Below are 21,974 nucleotides of genomic sequence, written 5' to 3'. Positions count from 1 at the left end.
AAATAATTTTGTTAACAGTCTCAGTCAATTTGTGATCTGCTATTGTATTAAACACTCAGATAAAATTGACGGTCATCAGATTCTATAAGTTCTTGTGTTTTAAATTTTAGTTCGTTAAAATCGTCGAAATCTGGAGTTCCGGCTATGTATTTTAGCACAGTGCCAATGTATATGCTTCGCGCTTATCTATGGTGAATTTTCACCGTGTCAATCAACCGATAATTTTGGTTAATGTCCGCCTGAAGAACTTTAGTCATATGTGATTGGGGAAAACATGAAATATATTTTCTGTTTCCCGCAAGACGGTGAGGTAATTCGTCAAATTCGTTCGATGCGTTAAGTAGTCATATTTGTCACAAACTGCTACATTTCCGTCAATAACTGGTATGTAGTTGGATTTCATAAAATTAATAATTTTGCTGTCGGATCCCTGAGTACGCAAAAGTGGTAAAATAACTCTATAAAGGTGAAGAAAAAATGTTTTACATAAGGTTACGCTTATGAACCTTCCTATTATTTATTAAAACTGCTGATCCTAGATCCATTTATATCAATTTTCTGTAAAAACTTTTGCAAATTTATAGCCAATTCTTTTATTGGTCCTAACATAAGCTTTATCTCCTGGCTGGAAAAACCTCGTAAGTTTACCGCTATTGCCCCTTCGAAAATTGTGGGCGCATTCGTTAGTCTGAAAAAAAGTCTACAAAATTCGTACTTCCCATTGTTTACAGAGAACACAGTCTTTTCCCTGTCCTTCTCCGCCAACTTAATTTAGTGGAAACCTGACTTTAAGTCGAGTATTATAAAAAATGTCGATTTCCCCATGTTAGTCAAAATAACCGAAGTATCTGTTTTGACGTTCAATTTTCTAAAAGCAACTACCATTCTCATCTTTTTCCTCCCGTTCTCGTTTATCCCTTTTTTTGTCAACAATCCATATAGGATTATTATATGGAGATCGAGAAGAACGAATTATTCCATCTCGTAGTAAATATTTAATTTCCTGATTTATAAATTCTAAAGTGGCTATCGGGTAAGGATGCGACTTTGAATAAATCGGTTCGTTATCAACTGTCCTAATGGTGGCTACCACATTAGTGTTAAGCGGCAAAGCCTCATCTGAATTTGCGAAAACTTTTGAATGTTTTTCCATTATAAAAAAAAATCTTTTCCATATTCCCTGGTTCTGTAGGAAAATTCCCATTTGCATCTATTTTATTACATTCATAATATAAAATTTTCTCTTCACCACCTTCATAGTGATGAATTCCTTTTTGTACGTCTATTTTTGCGTCAACGCCTTTCAAGAAGTCAAAACCAATATGCCCATCATCGTAAAAAAAATTTATTTCCTCTAAAAAGTCACATTGAGACGCGGTATCATTTACTTCTAGAGAATCGTCATACCGAAAAGTCGGGTCTATGGTCACTGCTTCATATTTTTCCACTTCTAAAAAGTCAAACTCAATGATCCCATCATTGTCAAAAAAATTTATATCTTCCAAAAAGTCACATTGTGACTCATTTTCATTAAAATTTTCACCTGAATATTGGGTTAAGTGATTAACCTTTTATATTTTCGAAATATTTTGCCGATCGCTCTGGCGAGGTATTTTCTTTGTTTCCTTTCTTGAGGGTGTGGGTTATTATAGACCGTCGGCCTTTGATTAAAGTTTTGGGATGCCATTCGGGTTCTCTGAAAATCCCGCTAAGCCCTCCAATTGGGGTTATAATTCCCTCCTTGCCTGTAGTGAGATAGAGTTGGATCAGTCTCCATAGGGGTTTCCGCATCTACATGCTTTTTCTCCACTTGTAATGGAGTTTCTAAAACCTTTTTAGTCGTTCTATCAATTGTCCTCTTGTCCTCTCGAAGGAGGCCCTAGTCCTTTCCGTAGCTGGTGTGACGGCAGCTGTCACTATTACCCTCAAAGTCTCTTCGTTCATTCTGATGTCTCTTTCACCCTGACTGTGTCAATGAATTTATTTATTCTTTAGCGCTATTAAAAGCTTGTTGAACACACAATTGCGTATGGCGTCAATTATTGATCCAGTCCGACGGCTGTTGTTCAGGAAATAAAAATTACTTCTTCAGTCCTACGGCTGTTGTCCAGGAAATAATTTTAACCTCCACTTTTACAATTTGATAACTTTTTTTATTTAAGCAAATTGTTTCTCCACATTACACTTTAACTTTTACAATTTAATTTTACTAAGCACTATGTGCTCTTCTTAAAGTCTGGCATTAGACTACAACTTAAAAATATAAGCCCTGCCTGATTCCCTATGCTTGGCACAATTTCGTCTATTCTGCTGTTACTGCACCTGATACTGTTGTTGTTGTTGTCGTTTAGATAACAGGTGAATCGCTGCTACCGCGCTGATATTTGGGTAGCGAAGAATTTGCCTGTTGATGAGAAAATGCTGACGCGGACTATTCCCACGCTTACTGGCTGGTGTGGAGTAGCTCTAAATACGCTACAGTGGGCAGACTAGCCGACTAATGTGTTAACTTACATACACTGGAAAGTAAAAGAATCAAATGGAATTTAAAACTGTGTTAAATGGGAAGTAGGCCGATTTTCGCACTGTGACATAGGAACATGAGAAGAATGTCACGTACTACATAAATTTAGTCGACATCGGTTTGTCGGGTCCTGAGATATGCGATTTCACCTTTAAGTGGGGGTAGCCAGGTCCATCGTTAAATTTGCACAGCTCTCTCATACCATAACGGGTATAAAATTTAGTGTCTCTGGGACATAAAGAAAGTTTTTCAAAATATGTTAGGCCCTTAACCAATTGAAGAAGTGCCGAGTACTCCCTTTGGAAAAGCTGTAAATGATTACAAGCTACTAAAACTGAGTGCTATAGACAATTTAAGAACGCGTGAATAATTTCTGATTATTTACTCAACATATTCCCCCATATGAAACATATTTGATTATCCTACTGTTTCCAGTCAAGAAAGCGAAGAAATCGGAAGTTTCACATGCAATGAGCTGAGTGTGAAAATCAAAACTCTGAAAAACAAAAACTCCCCGGTTACGACCTGGTTACTAATGGTTCCAAATCAGCTTCCTGCAATAAGTATTGTAAAAATTACTAACATTATTAACTTTTCATCTTAAATACTTTCCAACTTATTGGAAAATTGCTTATCCACTTACAAGCCCATATTGTAATGTCGAAACTTTAAAATTAATTATCATTAAACGTCGCAATAAAATCAAAGAACGAAAAACTTTAATTCCAACACACAAATTTAGGTTTTGAGCTATCCATTGTACAATTAATCAAATCCACAAATTACGGGTAGTTATTACAGAAAAACCTTTTGAAGAAATTATGTTCTATCGTGTTTTTGGATGTTGCAAAGGCGTTCGATAGAGTTCGCCATAGAGGTCTGCTTTCGAAATTGAAACTGATATTACCGAATTAGCATCATGATATCGTAAAATCATATTAATCACATCGCCACTTCCACGTTAAACAGGGAGATGAGGGTTCTATTCTTAAGGAAATATAAGCAGGAGTTTCACAAGAGAGTGTGTTGGGCCCTCTTCTCTATATTCAATTCACGCACAACCTGGAAGTTGAATTACAAAACAGCCACATTTCTAGATACTACCTTGTTGTTTAGTGTAGTTAGTAGTGAGCACGAATCGACTACTAAACTCCAAAAAGCCGTGGTAAATAAAACTCTATGAAGCTAAGTCAATACACATTGTTTTCACATGCAATAAGATTTTCATAAACGGTGTACGAATACCGTCCTGCAACTCCGCTAAATACTTGTAAATGACATTTAACTCCAGCTAAGCTAGAAAGTTCTTGTAAAAAACAAATGGAAAGATGCGACTCAAGGATATTAATTGCTCAATTGGTAACAAATCAGTGCTATCCATCAAAAAACCTGTATGAAGCTATTGTGCACAACTCTGGTGACGTGCTAACGCAAATTATAAGAAAATCATCCTACAATTCCTAAACTTAATACTAAGACTAATTGCTGAATGGCCTTGGTGCTGATATAGGGTATAATCTAGGCGTAAACTCGAATAAAGCAGTACCCAGGCGTAAACTCGTAAATATTAAAAATTGCAGCAGCACTTAAAACAGTGTTGCTAAACCATTGTAACAAAGAAGGAGCCATGTTAACTTCTAGAAGTGGACCACCGAAACAACTCAAATGCCTCAAAACCCAGCGATATTTCAAACTATTCCATTAAATCATTTTAAAGTTGCTTGTTAGTTTCTCTCGAAACTTTGCAATAAGAGTATGCAACTGTCCAAGAACCTACATACATATTGTATGTACATTGTACATATACATATGCTACAATGCTGGTAGAGAGGACAATTTATTTAAGTGATTCTTCCTACTGCCTTAACTAACCCGTAAACGATGTGAGATTAATGTGTTCCTGAATTTCGACAAGGTACGGTGCCAAGCATATTGGAACCATCTCAGGTTTGAACAAGCATATTATTTTTTTAGACATAAGTATTTTTTGTGTTAAACGAATAGTTCAGTTGCCTCTAGTTTTTGCCAGCATCTTTACTAAACAGCCTGCTTATTTTGCGAGTAAGTTAATATGTATATGCATATAACATAAATCCATATAAATGTTTGCATATTTGTATATATGTATATATATGTATATATATTGAATATATATATATATAAATATATACACTTTTATACATTGTTGCATACATATACATATGAAATGTGTATGGGGAAGAATAATTAGTCGGCTAGAAGCTGAATATTTAAACAAGGGCATGCGCGTAAACCTTTCACATTTTCTCATACTTCTTTGCATTATATCTCTTGTCTTTCTATGAAGTGCGCCTGTCCGGGAGCAATGTGTTTTTCGGAATTCCCTTTTCCCGCATTAAATGCTCTCTTGGTCCATACATTTTAGCACGTTTTAACCGAAATCTACATTTTAGGCTTCGGAGTTTTGTGAGTCGGCTAAAGGCGAAGAATAGTAATTGGTAACCAACCGATACAGGAGTACTATATCAAATCGAACATTTTAGTGTTTGATTCGCTTGCTCTCCTAACGGAAGAACAGTCAACAAGCGTAGCCAAGTAGAGTGCGAGAACTCCTACAAACCGTCGACGTGGTCGTTCTTAATACGCACTTATAGCGTATTGAAAATTCTAATTCAGTGACTTAAGATAATTTATTCTAAAGAAGGTGAAAATTCTTATCTGGAATAAATCTTATTAACTTGTTTAAAACAAGTGGCAAATATAAAAGTTTGTAAAATAATATTACAATTGTTAACGAAAAAAACTTAAGAAACAGTTATTAATCCTGAAAAGTTATTAAGCATATATAAGTACGTATCTCCTTACATTGTCTTATATCCTAAATACATTTACATAGGTTCCAACTTGCCAATCAAATATGTGATTATTCGGACTTTCAAATTACTGCAGCTTTCAGAAATTATATTAAATATTAAGTGCGATGAAGTTTGAGTGAAAACTGCTCCAAATATTGACCGAATTCGGGAAGTATTGGAACTTTTAAAATAAATAAGAAATTATTGACTTTTCGAGTCTATAAAGGTAATATGTAGAAATAAGCGAATGAGTATAATTGAATGAGTAAGTTGAAAAGCAAATGCACAACAAAAAGTTTATGTTAAGAAAATTTCGAAGCCTTCATAAATAAAATGGAGTGATTAGAAAAAAAGCAAAAAATATACTAGATAACAAATAGCACACCTTTTAAAGAGGTTGATTTCATTTTTGTAAGTATATGGGTATTATAGAATCCTTTTATGCATTTTTTTTTTAATTTTATGCATTTCCCTATGTATTTGAAACACTACAACGTAATATACATAAGTATATAAATGATTTCCTATAAAATTTTTCGCAAATTTCCCAGCGAGTCCATATTTATCAGTCTATATATGCGTTATTTATTAATAAAAGCATAAAATGCAATTAGAAAGCCTTTTGAAAATATAAATGAAAAAGAAAACAAACACACACAAAAAATTAAGGCCAAAATGAACAAAATTAAAAGTTTTCACTGTTTACTATACTATACATATACATAAGCTTTATTTGGCCGTGCCCAACTCTACTGGGAAAAGTGAATTATAAAACTGTATTTTGTTTAATATGGATTGACAAAATTTTTTTAGAGTTTCCGAATAGAATTCTGTTTTGTAATATATGTCGATATGTAATATTTCAATATATTAAATATATATTACCCATGCGCATTGCATGGACATTATACTGTATGTACATGCAACAGTTGTTGTCTATTGATTTTTTACTATTTTTTGCCTAATTGCTTGGACTGATACTTACCCCAGTAAGTATAACTATATAAACTTATTGATGGTTTGCCCGTGATATACAATCCACTGGCTCTCATTCTTAGTGCCTGCATGGCTGACATACATACATATGTATATATGTACTTATATTCCGTGTATATGAATAGAACAAAACTAACTCGATAAATAGTGAAGTATCTTAAGCGATTAGCTGAACATGGTATGGGCTCTATATGTACGTGTCTGTATGACGTTTCACAGATTGATTGTTTATTACGAAAAACGAAAATAAATGTACTACAATTGTTATTAACATTAATTGGAGAATAAACGCACGTTATCGATGCACTATATATAATCACCCAATAAAATATACACACCCCTTTCACAATAGAAAAATATATACCAAATGAAAAAGTTGTTTTAATTATTATTATTTTTTAATTTTTCCGTATTATTAAGAGTCTTTTTTCAAAGCACAGAAAAGTCTACATACTTCAATTCTAAAATGTGGATAAAATACTACCCTATATAGCAGCTCCCTCAATCATCTTTATATCTAATTAAGCTAATTTCCTTAATATTGTCATTGTGTTATTTGTTAAACTTGGTAATTAGTGTTGAAGTAACGAAAAGTATGCAAAGCAATCCGGGGTGACGCCTTAGCTTTTGCCACGGACAAAGCGTCAAATTTTGACAGTAAACACACAATATAATTATCATCGGTGCACTACATAAAATTAAAAATTGACATGAATACCAGATATGTGTCACCACATATGAGCAATTGACCTTAACGAACTTAGATAAAAGTTTTTGCACAAAATCTACAAAATTACAATAAATAAACTAATAAAAAAAGTAATGAAGCTATGAAGGTTGCCTTTTATATTTCAGGATAAACGAAACCAAATATCACTCATCGAAAACCGCTTCATAGTTTTTCAAAATATTCTCAATTAAGATCTATATATGTATGTACATAGTTTGCATTTGTTTGAACCAACTGTAGAAGTACTTTTGCCACTCTGGTTCCCAAACATGCATTCTGAACGCATCAACCGCCTTTTTATGTGTCGAAAATTTTTAATTCTTAGTTTATACTTTTGGTACGGAAATAAAAAAAAAACCATTTTGGTGCCATGTCAGGACTATACAGTGGGTGTCTCATCAAAGCGATGTAGTGAGTACTTAAAATTACAATTGTTTCAGTCGTTATGTGAGAGCTCGCATTGTCGTGGTAAAGTGTGATCCGTTTTCGGCGATAAGTTTTTCTGATTGCTTGGAATGTAATTCGCAAACAAATGGTTGCGTCCCACACTTATTGTTCTGCGTTGTTCTAGTGGAATAGTTGCGACATGTTTTGTTTTTTTTACCTAGCTTATATTGAAACACCCTTTACTGACTTTTTCTTTCGTGCATGTACGCGTAAACGCACGATTCTTCACATGTTACGATGTCATTGACGTGTTTCGAAAGACCGCTATCATATATTTTTATATTTTTTGATTATTTTTATATATTTTGACCAATCGCTACGAACTTGACAAATTGTGTGGGAGATGGAAAGGTTTTTTTTACCGTCAAATGTGCATGCGAATTTACGCTTGTACCACTAATGCCTATAGTTTCCGCAACAACAACTAATCAACCATATCAATGTTAAACATCAACAATGTCGAATTTTACACGTTTAAGTGTCATCAATCGTAGTAAATAAAATGTCTTAGACTTTGTATTATGGTATTGTTTCATGTATGTTCCTTGCATTAAATTATTTTAATACCTTCCCTACAAGACGGGTAATACTTTCAGAGCTGGAGCGTTTTCGTCCATTTGTTCGACATGACCTAGATACAGCTAATCGTTCCATCGAATGCGATATTCGCCGTGGCCAACGCGCAAAGGACCGTAAATCTTTCGCAGAACCTTTCTCTCGAAAACTCGTCACATGGACTCATCAGATGTTGTCATCGTTCATGTCTCTGCGTGAGCGACCTATAGAGTTTGGTTTTTGTTCGTCGAGATAGGAATTTACTTCTCAATTGCCTACCTAGTCCAAAGTAGCACCTGATGGCAAAAGTTAATCTGCGTTGGGTTTCGAGGCTGATATTGTTGTTGGTGATAATGCTGGTTCAAGATGGACGAAATTATCTACGACTTCGATGTTATGACTGTCAATAGAGACGTGGGAGCCTAGCCGCATGCGACAGCTCTTCGTTTAATGATGGTACCTTCTCTGTTAAGTTCTGCTGCTCGAATTATTTTCTCCAGCAGAAAGTTGAAGAAGTCGTATCGAACGGCTTGGAGATGATGCATGCTCCTTATCAGTTCTCCGCCACCGTGTTTGAACAGCTTGACCGGAAATCCATCGGTCCCCGCCGCTTTGCTGTTTTTCAAACGGGTAATTGCTATTCGAACTCTTCATGGTCGGGCAATGGAACGTCTGCTCCATCGTCATCGATTGGGGAATCGAGTTCGCCTTCTCCTGGCGTTATACTTTCACTGTGCTCTGGGGATCAGTCACTAGATCACCTCTTGGGGTTCTACAAGAGTATGCTCCGGTCTTGAAACCTTCTGTTAGTCACCCTCCCGTTTTGCACATATATAGTATAAAGAAAATAATAAATAATTTCAGTAGTCTTTCCATTCATCTGATTTAATGTATAATTTTTATCACTAATTGCCTTAAAAAATTATATAAAAACTTCATATAAATGCCTATTTTTTTTTGTCACAGTTTAATTCAACCCACCCAAAAACGGGATGTTAAGTTATTATATGCACTACAGTGCATCAAAGTTCATTTATGTAATTATTGTTCCAGTTTTGTTCTTCATGAGACGCATCATTTTTTACATGCAAATGCAAGTAACCTTCGTCTGTGCAGAGAACGTAAAAATATTTCTGTCCAACTAGCACAAGATGAGCGTATATCACCACAGCTAACTCGGAGGGAAAAATTTTAACATTGGCACTTGAATAGAGTTGAGTATTGAATAAAAATTATGCTCAGAAATACGTATTGCTATTACAGATATATTTGAGCTTTTTGCATATATTTTTATGCGTTGCAATGCAAAGCAAATTTTATGTATACATACATATATTGAATTGAAATTCGTTTTGTGAATATCTATGATAGCTTTCATAATTGATTACAATTAAAATAATATAGTGTTTCAAAACAATATTTGTAGTCGATGTGAAAATAAGACCGACTTGTTAAATATTTCCTTTGTTTGATAATATTATATAATATACATACGTCTATATGCTATGTGTATACTATATACGTAACAGACTATCATAATATAAGAAACAGCTTAATATATAGCAATTATGCATATGTATGCAAGCCTTCACGCATTCAAATCACGATATTATCACTTATCACTAAAATGTGCGCGCATTGCTCTATATGTACATACATACATATGTTTATATAATGTATGTTTATGGCATTGCCAGAACGATAATGCATACATAAACTTTCATACATATGTATATGCGCAAACATGTAAATGTCACCCTCAAAAACTACAAATATCGGGTGATTTTTTAAGAGCTTGATAACTTTTTTTAAAAAAAAAACGCATAAAATTTGCAAAATCTCATCGGTTCTTTATTTGAAACGTTAGATTGGTTCATGACATTTACTTTTTGAAGATAATTTCATTTAAATGTTGACCGCGGCTGCGTCTTAGGTGGTCCATTCGGAAAGTCCAATTTTGGGCAACTTTTTCGAGCATTTCGGCCGGAATAGCCCGAATTTCTTCGGAAATGTTGTCTTCCAAAGCTGGAATAGTTGCTGGCTTATTTCTGTAGACTTTAGACTTGACGTAGCCCCACAAAAAATAGTCTAAAGGCGTTAAATCGCATGATCTTGGTGGCCAACTGCCCATGCATCCCGAAAAATGCACTGTTTGGTGTGGTTTGTACGCTGGTGGAATCATTGGACCGTATTTTTCAAAGATGCTGTTGGACGCAACGTTACGGTGAATGGCGATCGCTATCGTTCGATGCTAACAAACTTTTTGTTGCCAAAAATGGAAGAACTGAACTTGGTTGACATGTGGTTTCAACAAGATGGCACTACATGCCACACAGCTCGCGATTCTATGGCCATTTTGAGGGAAAACTTCGGAGAACAATTCATCTCAAGAAATGGACCCGTAAGTTGGCCACCAAGATCATGCGATTTAACGCCTTTAGACTATTTTTTGTGGGGCTACGTCAAGTCTAAAGTCTACAGAAATAAGCCAGCAACTATTCCAGCTTTGGAAGACAACATTTCCGAAGAAATTCGGGCTATTCCGGCCGAAATGCTCGAAAAAGTTGCCCAAAATTGGACTTTCCGAATGGACCACCTAAGACGCAGCCGCGGTCAACATTTAAATGAAATTATCTTCAAAAAGTAAATGTCATGAACCAATCTAACGTTTCAAATAAAGAACCGATGAGATTTTGCAAATTTTATGCGTTTTTTTTTAAAAAAAGTTATCAAGCTCTTAAAAAATCACCCGATATAATAATCGTCTCAAATAGCATAAGCAGCGTCGCAAGCCAGTGTGTCAGCCAAAAAGCTGAATGTCAAATTTATAGTAAACTAGCGGACCAGGCAGGCGCTGTTCCTGCATGAAATTACACAGTACAACAGCTAATCTGGGAGGTGAGAAATTCCAAGTCAGGGTGATGGTACTAGGTCAGTATAGTAAAACCCTCAAAGGGTTTGGCGTTCGTATGTGTCAGTTTTTTTCATGACCTTTTAAATTTTTCCTTATCTTGATGTTTAGCTTAGTTGTAACATTTTGGCAAAAACGTAGTTCAACATAACTCGCGAACCACTTGTCCGATTTTGATGAAACAAATTTAGTAAAATCAAGAATTACAATTTCTATTTGTTTTTATTCAAAAAAGTGTCATTTATCGCTTTTTTTTTATAAATTTTCCCCAATAACTCCAGACTTCTGGCCATAAACTACTAAAAAATAAAGTAAACATTTTTATAATTTTTTATTTTTATTTTATTTATTTATTTTTATTTATTTTAACAAATATTGCCTAGACTTTTTCGATGGTGGTTGTTCCTGACTAGTGGCATCGCATTCATCGCTATCATCAGTTTCTGAACCACACATAATGTCAATGTGTGACTCCACTGTTGGCCCTTCTGCTTCTCCTGAAAATTCTTTATCATCAAGATCATCCCTGTCTTGCCACACAAGCTTACTCCACCAGCAAATTTTCGCGACTTTTTGCCTCTATATCTGTAAGTTTTTGTTTTATTAAAATGAGTTTGAAAACATAAAAAATCAGTATTACCTCATTTCAAATGGCATAGCAACTTGATGATAGCGTTCACCTTGTTCATCAGATTCGGTAGCCAATTGTTTGCTGAAGTAGTCCATATGATGATGTAAATAATGGATTTTCAAGGACATGTGGACACCAATTTCCGAGAATGCTCTTAACATCCTTGCGACAGAAACATCGTAGTTGTTAGAACGATGCTTTCACAACAAGCCTTCTATTACTTCTTTGATTGCCTGCCATGCATTCAATTCAGCGTCAATCAAAATATTGTTGAATGCGTCACTTTTAATCAGTTTTCGTACATCTGAACCATTTAGTACGCCTGATTGGAAAAAATTAATTTGTTAAGATGGAAAACCATGGGAAATGAATGTGATATTATAACTTACCTTCTTTAATTTTAGCTTCGCTGAGTCTCGCGTAAATTAGTTTTAAAAACAAGAAAACTTCACTCTTTTGGCGACAGTGGAGGCAGCAACATCTTCTCCTTCGGCACTAGAAGCTCACGAATAATATTGGCCGTTTGTAACCTGCTGTGCTCTCTGAGTTTCCATCCGTGGCATGCATATTGGTCACCGGAAAATCGTGTGTCCCAATCGCACAAAAAGCACATATATTTTATATAGCCGCTTTGAAGACCGCAAAGCATTGCTACTACTTTTAAATCGCAGCATATGCGCCACATATGTTTAGCGTAGTTAACCATTTTTTAAATATTTTCCAGTGCATCATATGTTTCTTTCGTTTCTGTACTATAGGCGATTGGAACTGAAGGTTTTTTATTGGTCTTATGCAATAAAACCGCCTTCAAGCTGAGTTTTGAACTGTCAATAAATAATCTCCAGTCATCTGCTTCATATTTTATTTCCATTGCATTCATAAATTTTCCTACATCCGGGCAATATGTAGAAGTTTTTTCATCATTCACAAGGAATAAACTTTGGAGTGTTGCCAGACGATAAGCTGTGACTTTTACACCGGGTGCCAACAAATTGTTTGATTTCAAAATAGAAACCAGCTCTTCCGATTTATGCTGTGTTAATTCCAACTTGGCAACAATTGAATCAAGCTTATTTTGGTTTATTAAAATTGGCTCATTGGATACTGATGGCTCATATGGGGGATCATCAAGTGCATGATATGTCGGAGCAGTCGTAAAAGAGAAAATATCTGGGATAGAAGCTTTTGGCACAGGAATGTGGTCCGAATGAGGCAATGGTGTTGCGGCACTTGCAACACCAACGTAATTATACGAATTTCTTATCCTTTTTGAGGCTCCTTTATTCGCACATGCATAGCAATTCAATGGATTGTGACCTTCGCCAGGATTAGTCCAAGTCATTGGATCGTTCGTTCGTTCACTATAACATTTTGGTTGAAGTACCTTTCGTATGTTTGAACAAAATCAGTACTGAAATTTCCCCTTTTTTTGAGACATATTGACCACAGCAGTAGCAAAAGCTATTTATATCTGGCTTGCACAGTTCCATATTTTGTTCTCTTTTGTTCACTTTTAAAAAATTTGAGGAAAAATTACTTTTACTGTTCGCGTTCGTCGGCACTTGTTGAATGACAAAAATCACAGAACCAGTGTGAGAAAGAGAAGAGTAATAATGACAATGCATGTTTTATGTGAACATTACAGAACCAGTGTTGCTGGATTTTTTATGAATTTAAAAAACAAAAATATTTAAATTTTTAGGAAAAAAATACTTTTTTTCCTTCATACATTCATTTTTAACTTCGAAAGTGTTGCACATATAGGAAAACGGTATAGAAACTGACTAGAGAAACTGTAATTCTTAATTTTTCTAAATTTGTTTCATCAAAATCGGACAAGTGGTTCGCGAGTTATGTTAAACTACGTTTTTGCCAAAATGTTACAACTAAGCGAAAAAGCATCAAGATAAGGAAAAAATATGAAAGGTCATAAAAAAAACTGACACATACGAACGCCAAACCCTTTGAGGGTTTTACTATGCTGACCTAGTACCATCACCCTGACTTAAATTTCTCACCCCCCAGACAATAATCCCAAAAATGTTCCACAGTGTTATGTGTTTTCAAATGAAAAGAAAGTTAAATTTATGTATATTGTGTCGAAAATCATTTATTTGCGATTTTCCTAAATTTTTTTCAATGTAGCGCAGCTTTATAAACAACATTTTTTGGTTTCAGTTCCGGTGCGTAAATGTACAGAGAAGATAGTTTTCCAACTTGTGAACACGCCAAGTATAGCCGTATGAAAAACATGGCATTTCCAGATTTATTCCACACATTTCTAGTGACTATCCTTGTGAACTGAAATGGCAAATCTTTGGGACTCAAAGGAATTCGTAGAATCAAGCATTTGGCCCCCTTGTATTCGATAGCTGCGTCACAAACAGTCGGATTCCATTACACAGTTTCGGCGCATGAAGCATAATAATGACAGATCCAACTTTGAGAAGCAAATAATGCGGCAGCATAACAAGCATCTCCAAAGAATTTAGAAATTCCACTTGATAATTCACGGCTTCGTCTTCATTGTCAAGACGTATGAGCACAAAACTCCCGGAATTTGACTTTGAATCCAGTTAAAGTCATTAACATCGGTATTTTTGGAAGCTAAAATTGCGCGTGCTCTCAGCAATCGTAGTTTCGATGATTTAACCAATGTATGGATAAAAATTCGTGATGAGTTTATCTTTCGTTGAAGTGAATTAACAAAAGGAATTGATATTAAACAACAAAGTATCAACAGAAATTTTCCCATTTTCCCAAAGTTGACACGAATTTGAAGGCTGATATGTCGAAATGATCATCGCGAGTGTGCGAACTTCAGTATGCGAAATAGCTATCGCATCGTCCATCATTTGTTGGTTGAAATACACTCTTTGGTCTTCTCCAAATGACAACACAACAATCGGAAAACGTTCATTAATCGCGAAACTAAATATTCCACAAATCGCTTTATTGCAGTTTAGGCATCGACCGTATCGTTCAAGACCAATAACCGCCATGTTGCTTTCTCTGTTGACGTACTTACAAAAGTATTTTATCGATTTTACCAAACTGCAATACTCAACATTGATATGAGTTTTAAATGAACGCCGACCGATATTAGCACGACCTCATCGTGGTATCGCAACAAATTTCAATCTGTAATTGATCACTTTGTGTGAAACACACATAACGTTGTCACTGAATAATTTTCAATTATTTTTTTATTGAATAGCCGGAATAAAGAAAGCAAACGACAAAATTTAACGATTCAAATAATTGAAAAACAAAGCAAAAAAATTTAAAAAAATTCATATGAAAAAAGTTTCTTTAAGAATTGTCCTATTTTCCGAATTTTCGCAAAGAAAAGCAAGCGGTTTTTTTATTTCTTAACCTTCCCCAATCCACAGATCTGAAAATTTCATCAAGATTAGTTTAGCCGTTCTCGAGTCTTAGCGTTACTAACAAAAAAACATTCATTCGTTTGTATGAGAAAAAGAAAAGAGCTGTTTTTAGGGGCAATTATTCGAATTTTTCTCGTCGTAAAAAACATCTTTGACCTTCAACGAACATTTAGAAAAAGGAGTTGGTCAAATTGGTTCAGGCATTGTTGAGTTAAGCGCTTTGCAACACATTTTGCGAATGATATTTAAATTACAAATAATTCAATAACAAGGTTTTCATTCATGAACGCAAGCGCACTTTTAACATGCCAACTCGCTTCATTCATAAAAGCAGACGCCATTACATCTCTCCGGGCATGCGTTTGCTTACAAGCGGCTTTTCACGACGTTGGTAAAACCAAAAAGTCATAAATTGAATAACTTTTTAATGCTCCTTCTAGATAGAAAAGTGACAACCCCGCAAACTTGCAAAACGCTAAAAAAAGTGGCAACAAAGCTCTTGCCAATATAAAATAGTTGTCAGTTTTAAAATATTTGTCCGTGGCTCACAAAAATCTGCGTCGATCTGCATGTTCATACATAAACATACATATTTGCGATGGCTTGTGGACAAAGCGGCAAGGAAAGCTTTGTCGCTGCAAAACATTGACTCTTTGACATGAAAGCAAACGTGAGCTTCGGCCATTGGTTTTCCGTGTCAACGGAGATTTCGTATAAAACAATACAGTAGATTTACATATTTACGAATCTTGAGTGTATACAAATTTACAAACATTATGTGTATAGATCTTTCATATTTGTTTACATGTACACGTAACTAAATATTTATGGGCATGTGCAACATGATATAAAAACTTGTAATGACCTAAGCAAGTAAATACATATATAAATACACACATATATAACTTATCGAACCTACTATGCAGATAATAGTACAAACCATACTTTATAATATATGTATTTCAAAAGCTTTTATGAAATTTATTGTAAATTAGGTCAATTTGTGCATTGATTGATTGAATATTACACGAAGAATGCACCACGTCTTTAGGTCTATTATGCCCTCTCCTAAATCACAAAGACTCTCATAACCCCAGCATATTGATTAAGTCCAATATTTTGCTGGGTGCTAGGGAAACGATGTGATTCCTAATTGGAAACATGGACTGCGGGTGTACTGGTGTTTCAGGCTCCCTGTCGCAAAACCGGCAATTTACGCAAGAAGTTCTGTGTAAATTCTTCTTCAGTTTGCAGCAGGCAGTGTAAAATGCAAAAAGTTGTAAGTTTATCCCTTGAGAAGTTTATTGCATATTTAAACCTCCTGAGACTGTACCCCCTCATTAGCAACTTGGCATGCCGCTTGCCGTGTAGCTGTTGCCAATGCCTCCTTTATGGTATGGGAACCCATTCCTGTGAAGGCTTCAGGTCCTACCATGTTGGTGGAAGCTGCGGTGCGGGCGAGCTCATTAGCCACTTCGTTACCTGCTAGACTTTAATATCTAATACAATTTATTCTCGTAGTAGGAAACTGTTTTTAGTATCGCTTGATTATCGCTAAGTATGGTTATAGTTAGATGGAGCCCTACCAAAGTCTGCGAAGTTTTTGAGGCCCAGGCCACCGCCCCATACGTGATTATGGGGCGCACGATCATGGTGTACAACCACCTAACAATCCTTGGCTTGTAGCCCCAAGATTTTCCAGCCAGCCGATTGCACACCATTAGTGCTTTTGTCGCTTTGGCCAAGATCAGGTCAACATGCTGCTTGCATCGCATAGTGGAATCCAGCATGAAACCAAGATATTTGACCATTTTGGTCATCTCTATCTCTCTGACCCCTAGTGTAAGGTTCCTGAGGCCGGAGAGGGACCTACGTCTCGTGAATGGGACGATGATCGTCTTAGAGGGGTTGATGTTCAACTCAACCCCACTACACCAGGTTTGCTAGGTTTAAACCCCTTTGTAGTAGGTCACAGAGAGTGTCCTCGAATTTATCTCTGGCTATAATAATAATAACACTCCCCCCAGTGGGCAGCTTCTTGTTTTATCAGGGCGAATTCTTGAATCTCCTGCTGTGGTTGCAGCTATTCTGGTGCGCAGTACGACCTCTATCCATCTGCGCACCAGTGCTGCCACATTCTTTTTTTCCAGTGCCCTAGCTACGCTCTCGTCAGACGTGTTGTCAAAAGCATCTTCGATGTGTAGGAAGCGGCAGAGCATCACTTCTCTTCCTTCCAGCGAACTGCCTATCTTCGAGGTTAGCTGGTATAGAGCAGTATTGGTTGATCTACCTGCTCTGTAAGCATGCTGATTGGCATGCAGGGGTACAATCTCATGATCCACTATCTTTTCCATACTTTTGAGTAAAAAGGAAATTAGACTGATGTGCTTGAAGAATTTTGCCTGTGAGTAGTTCTCTATAAAGATCACTTTCGTGGTCCTCCATATTTCAGGGATGTACGCCATCGCGAGGCTATCTCTCATCCGTCGAACAAGGTACGGCAGCAGAACCTGCTCGCCCTGTTGTAAGAGTGCTAAAAAGATGCCGTCCATTCCCGGAGACTTGAATTTCTCGAACGAAGCCATTGCCTACTTGATCGAGTGCGCAGTAAACAATTGGGAAACACTGGTCTTCACGACTGATCTTTTACGTCCCGTCGCTTCTTTTGATCGCTAGTACTGTGTCAGTCTTGCCTCTAGCTGCTTCTGGTCATTTTCACAGAATCTCCTGCCTTCCAGACCGAATCTCCTTTTTATATGAGGCTTGGTAGCTTTTATATTCCTCCCACATCCCCAAACGTTTCACCTTATTAAACAGCCTTCGTACCTTTTTCCTAAGATCTGAGAGTCTGTTTGACAACCAGGAACAGTTGCGCCTGTTGGTGGTTGCCTTTAGAGGAAAGCTGCAGTGGTATGCGTCTATTACGGACTGGCTTAGCGCAGACAGCCTGCTCTCTAGTCCTGGATCCGTAACACATTTATCAATCTGCTCTTTCCCGCTCACATTTCTACTTAGCGTTTCCCGGAAGGTATCCCAGTTTCGTTCCGGCGATTACGTCTGGGAGGGAGTTGCTCCACCGCTACTTTTTGCGTGAACTTTATAATTCTATTACACCAACAAGGAGGGCCCCGTTGACACCCTCCATTGTGAAACCATACCATTTACAGCTCTAGGTGATGTCTAGCACATCTCTCATATTTATTGTGACGAAGGGGGGGGTCACAGCCCACATTTTCTATAGCTAAAATACTACTAATTATGTATTTTTCAAGAGACTCACCTAGAGTGCTGTAGTCCGTACTGCCCCAGTCCGTTTGATGGGGGTTGGCATCACATCCTAAGATTACGAGCAGCTTGTGTCGCCTGCAATGACTCACCAGTCTATTCTCAACCTCTGGGGGTGCTTGGGATGCTTCTTCCGGAAAATAAAGTGATGTCAGGACGATGTCTGTACTTTAGCAGTTCCTAGATCCGCAACTAGATCCTGTGTCAGGAACTCTGAAAGACAAAAGAAGTCAATGTTGTTCCTGACGACTACACAAGTTTTAGGACTCTCGCTATCCCACATTACCTTGTTGGGATCCGTCTTAAGTATGCCTAGATTATCCGATGTGAACCTGCTCGCTATGACAGCCGAAGCTGCGACACGTGATGCAGATTCACTGGGCAGCTTCTACGTAGACCCACACTACAGGATCGATTCATTGAGACGCCGTCACCTGCACTGCCATTCATCAGGTCCCCTAGAAGTTCGTTGGGGAGCGTAGCTCTCCTCTTTGAGCGCAAGTCCTCATGTCGGCGACTTCCGACGTCTCAAGAGTTGCAGCTTGTTCTGCCGTGGTATTGCTGTGTTGAGTGGCAACCTCATTGAGAATCATCTTCTCTGCTCTTCTGCTCTAGGTGGCTACTATAGGCGAAGTAAGGCCTCAAGACCACCGAGATGAACCTTTAGTTCAGGCGGAAGCTTTCTGGACGTACTTGTTCGACTCTTCGTCGATATTGTGATTTTGTCCCCATCCGGAGTCTTTGACTTTGCTGCTGACTACTCGCCAGACCGAGGTGCCAAGTTCTGATTTTTAATCAGACCGAGAACAAACTCATACGGCTTGCCTGCGCACCTAGGGAGAAACTTCGTCAAGCAGTGCATGAGCGAAATTCCCTTCCCTTTTTTTTGCGCAGTGGCCAGATAGCGAATCTCTCGTCCTAAAGACCTCATGAAAGGACGCTGCGTATTCCCGCTTTGATCCCGGCTGCCTAGCGTGAGTTAATTTTATTTCTTGGGTTATGAATAAAAAAATGTAATTTTAAGTCCTATGGGTGACTGTTTCTTTATTTGATATTAATAAAATGTTCACAACATATGTGATATATAATCAATACAAAACTAAAAACATGGGTGTTTGTTTGTTTTACTTTACAGAGAATTTGGGTATCAGTCTAAGCACTGTGGTGTCGGCTTCTGATTGGTTGTTTCATGTTTGTACCGTTTGCACGTAGTATCTTAGGAATGTTGTAGTTTCCGCTTGTGGCTTGTTTATCGTGTTGCTATGCTGTGGCACTTGGGTGTGGCGTGTGCAGTGGATGATTGTATGTACACAAAAATGTATATTTTTGGTTGCTAGGTTGATACGAATATTATATGTTATGAAAAAATATCCTAATCTTATCCTTCCTGCTTCATGGCGTGCTGCATACCCATGGTAGTTCATGTTTGATTGTATGCTCTGTTAAATCTTTGAAGAGTTACAATCCTTTGATATCTTATATACAAAAATAAGTTTGGTTTTGTCTGTTGACCTGAACCACTATGAAAGGAATCCTATCAGGAGGGTTTGTAAAAAAAATCAGGAAATGTTCATTTTAACCGACTAACGAGCGTAAATTTAAAAATAAAAACATTGCTTACTTATAACGGAGAATGTTAAGTTTAGACAGAGAATGTTATTAACACTTAGCTACGCTGCAACACATGTTATTTTCAGAACTAAATCCATTTTTTTTTAAATTTTCAGTAAATAATATATTGTAACTTTTATCTAACCAATCAGCTTAGCGACTGAAGTAGTTCTTATAATTTTTCAATTACATTTTTATAGATTTTAGAAAAATAATTTGGTACAGTTTAACCTTTTTTCATTTTAAAATGCCCAAAAGATCTAGATCTCAACTTTCTAGACATATGTAAGTAGCTATAGCGTGAATAATAACAGAAACAAACTTTTTTTTGGATCCGCCAGGGCACTGGCAAGACACTTCTTGCACATTTAATACTTGCAAAAATAAGACAATTAGGGAAGATAGCGTTAGCAGTTGAATGCACCATGAGGCATAAATCACATATGGAGGCCGTAGACAGAATATTAAAAGACCTTAGAAACTCCTTTGCTCTCAGGGGCCTTTCAAAATCGCAGTCCGAACTTTTAACATCCAGACTAAAAGGTTGGAATCTTCCAAGTCCAATCCAAAGTGATGTAAATATTACTTTTTACAGAAAAAGGCAGAAAGATCTCACAAATTGCTTTCTTCAAGAAGGAGTCTAGTACACTGTTCAGAAGTTAACCTTTTGTTTAACGCACTAGGACAGAGACATGATCCAAGTGATTGTCGTCTATTCATTGATTCCTCTAAACTTAGATTAAACGCGGTTGTTTAAATAAGTTAAGCATCCATCCCCTCTATCCGGTAAAACTGGCGCATCCTAATACGCCAGCTTAATTCACCACAGCTGATGACATTACAACACCACACCAATGTAACACACCACTCTCGTACGCAACCCAACTCACAAAAGGAAGCGACAACAGGAAAGCTATTCAATTCGTCAGCTGCAGCTTGCCCATCAACACACGCATTCGCCATATACACATTCGCACCTTAAGATCCGTCTCCAACACATTCGTTTACACAATTCGTCCTAAACCATTGGTTCGACACACTTCATCACACACAATTCGTGTACACATTTCGCAAATCACTATTCGCGCTGCATTTTCAATAAAAAACGTCGTCTCCACACGGTTTCTGCTAGCTGCTATTGGACTTAAACCATCAAGCAATTCAACTGAACTTTAGATCCTGCGAGGCGCCACAAATACTTCTTACGATTACTCAGCGGTCCGGTTTGCGAGTTCCATCTGACTCGTTCCGGACATATGAATGTGCTCGCATTTCAAATATACAATTGTATTTTTCGTGAGTTGTAAATAAACGTTAAAGAGATTGTGTACTTTACATCCTTACGCATTTTTATTTAACAACAGTGAAAGTGATTAGTGCTTTTATTTACAAAATTGGTAGCAAACTGTTCAGCGGTATTTGTTCATAACGCTAACAAATATCCATCTTTGCCCTTAGCTCAGGCGGTTCATATGAAGAAATAATATTAGAATATAAGAGTTCTTTTAGAGCACATCCGTTATCATGAGTATAGTTGGGCAATATGTGGAGATCTAAAAGTAACAGCCCTTCATCTTGGAAAGCAACTAGGATATACGAAACATTGTTGCTTCCTTTGCGAATGGGACAGCCGTGCGAGAGTCTGTCATTACGTACAGAAGCAGTGGACAGTACGTCAGGCACTCACTCTGGGACAAAAAAACGTTGACAGTGAAAAATATATGAAGAATTTTGTTAAGGTAATGGACAGAAATGGAAGAGGGTTATTGTATCTGAAACAAAAATTTCCAAGAGTCAGTGAAGCCAAAAGTAAGGAGGGCATATTGTGGGTCCGCAAATAAGAGAACTAATGAAAGCTAAAACATTTGAGGAAATGCTCAATGAAAGCCTGGAGTGCCTTTAAAAGCGTTAAAAATTTTCTTGGAAATGTGAAAGCAAACAATTACAATGATTTTGTGACTAAACTACTTACTGTCTATAAAAGAATGGGTTGCAACAAGTCCCGTAAAATTCACTTTCTGGACTCCCATCTAGATTTTTCCCCGAAAATTTAGGGGTCGTAAG

At 36.9% G+C, this 21,974-nt stretch overlaps 1 protein-coding gene and 1 long non-coding RNA gene across 6 annotated transcripts in view; one reads left to right on the top strand and one right to left on the bottom strand.

The window, feature by feature from the left end:
- Positions 1-21,974, bottom strand: part of LOC126766148 (uncharacterized) — an 897,272-nt gene that overhangs the window by 253,095 nt on the left and 622,203 nt on the right. The gene's annotated exons all lie outside the window — the stretch shown is intronic.
- Positions 3,511-21,974, top strand: part of LOC126766239 (uncharacterized) — a 107,599-nt gene continuing 89,135 nt past the window's right edge. The window contains exons 1-2 of one of the 5 annotated variants that reach the window (XR_007668754.1): positions 3,511-4,471; positions 4,851-5,584. This is a non-coding gene — a long non-coding RNA (uncharacterized LOC126766239). Of the gene's footprint in view, positions 4,472-4,493; positions 4,586-4,850; positions 5,585-21,974 lie in introns of those variants that run through there. The other 4 variants (XR_007668756.1, XR_007668752.1, XR_007668757.1 and 1 more) reach the window with 4 other exon arrangements.

The sequence above is a fragment of the Bactrocera neohumeralis genome, unplaced genomic scaffold (genome assembly GCF_024586455.1).
Source record: "Bactrocera neohumeralis isolate Rockhampton unplaced genomic scaffold, APGP_CSIRO_Bneo_wtdbg2-racon-allhic-juicebox.fasta_v2 cluster11, whole genome shotgun sequence".
NCBI classification, from domain to species: Eukaryota; Metazoa; Arthropoda; class Insecta; order Diptera; family Tephritidae; genus Bactrocera; species Bactrocera neohumeralis.
The sequence above is the reverse complement of the archived record's forward strand: the minus strand, read 5'-3'. Positions and strand labels throughout refer to the sequence as shown.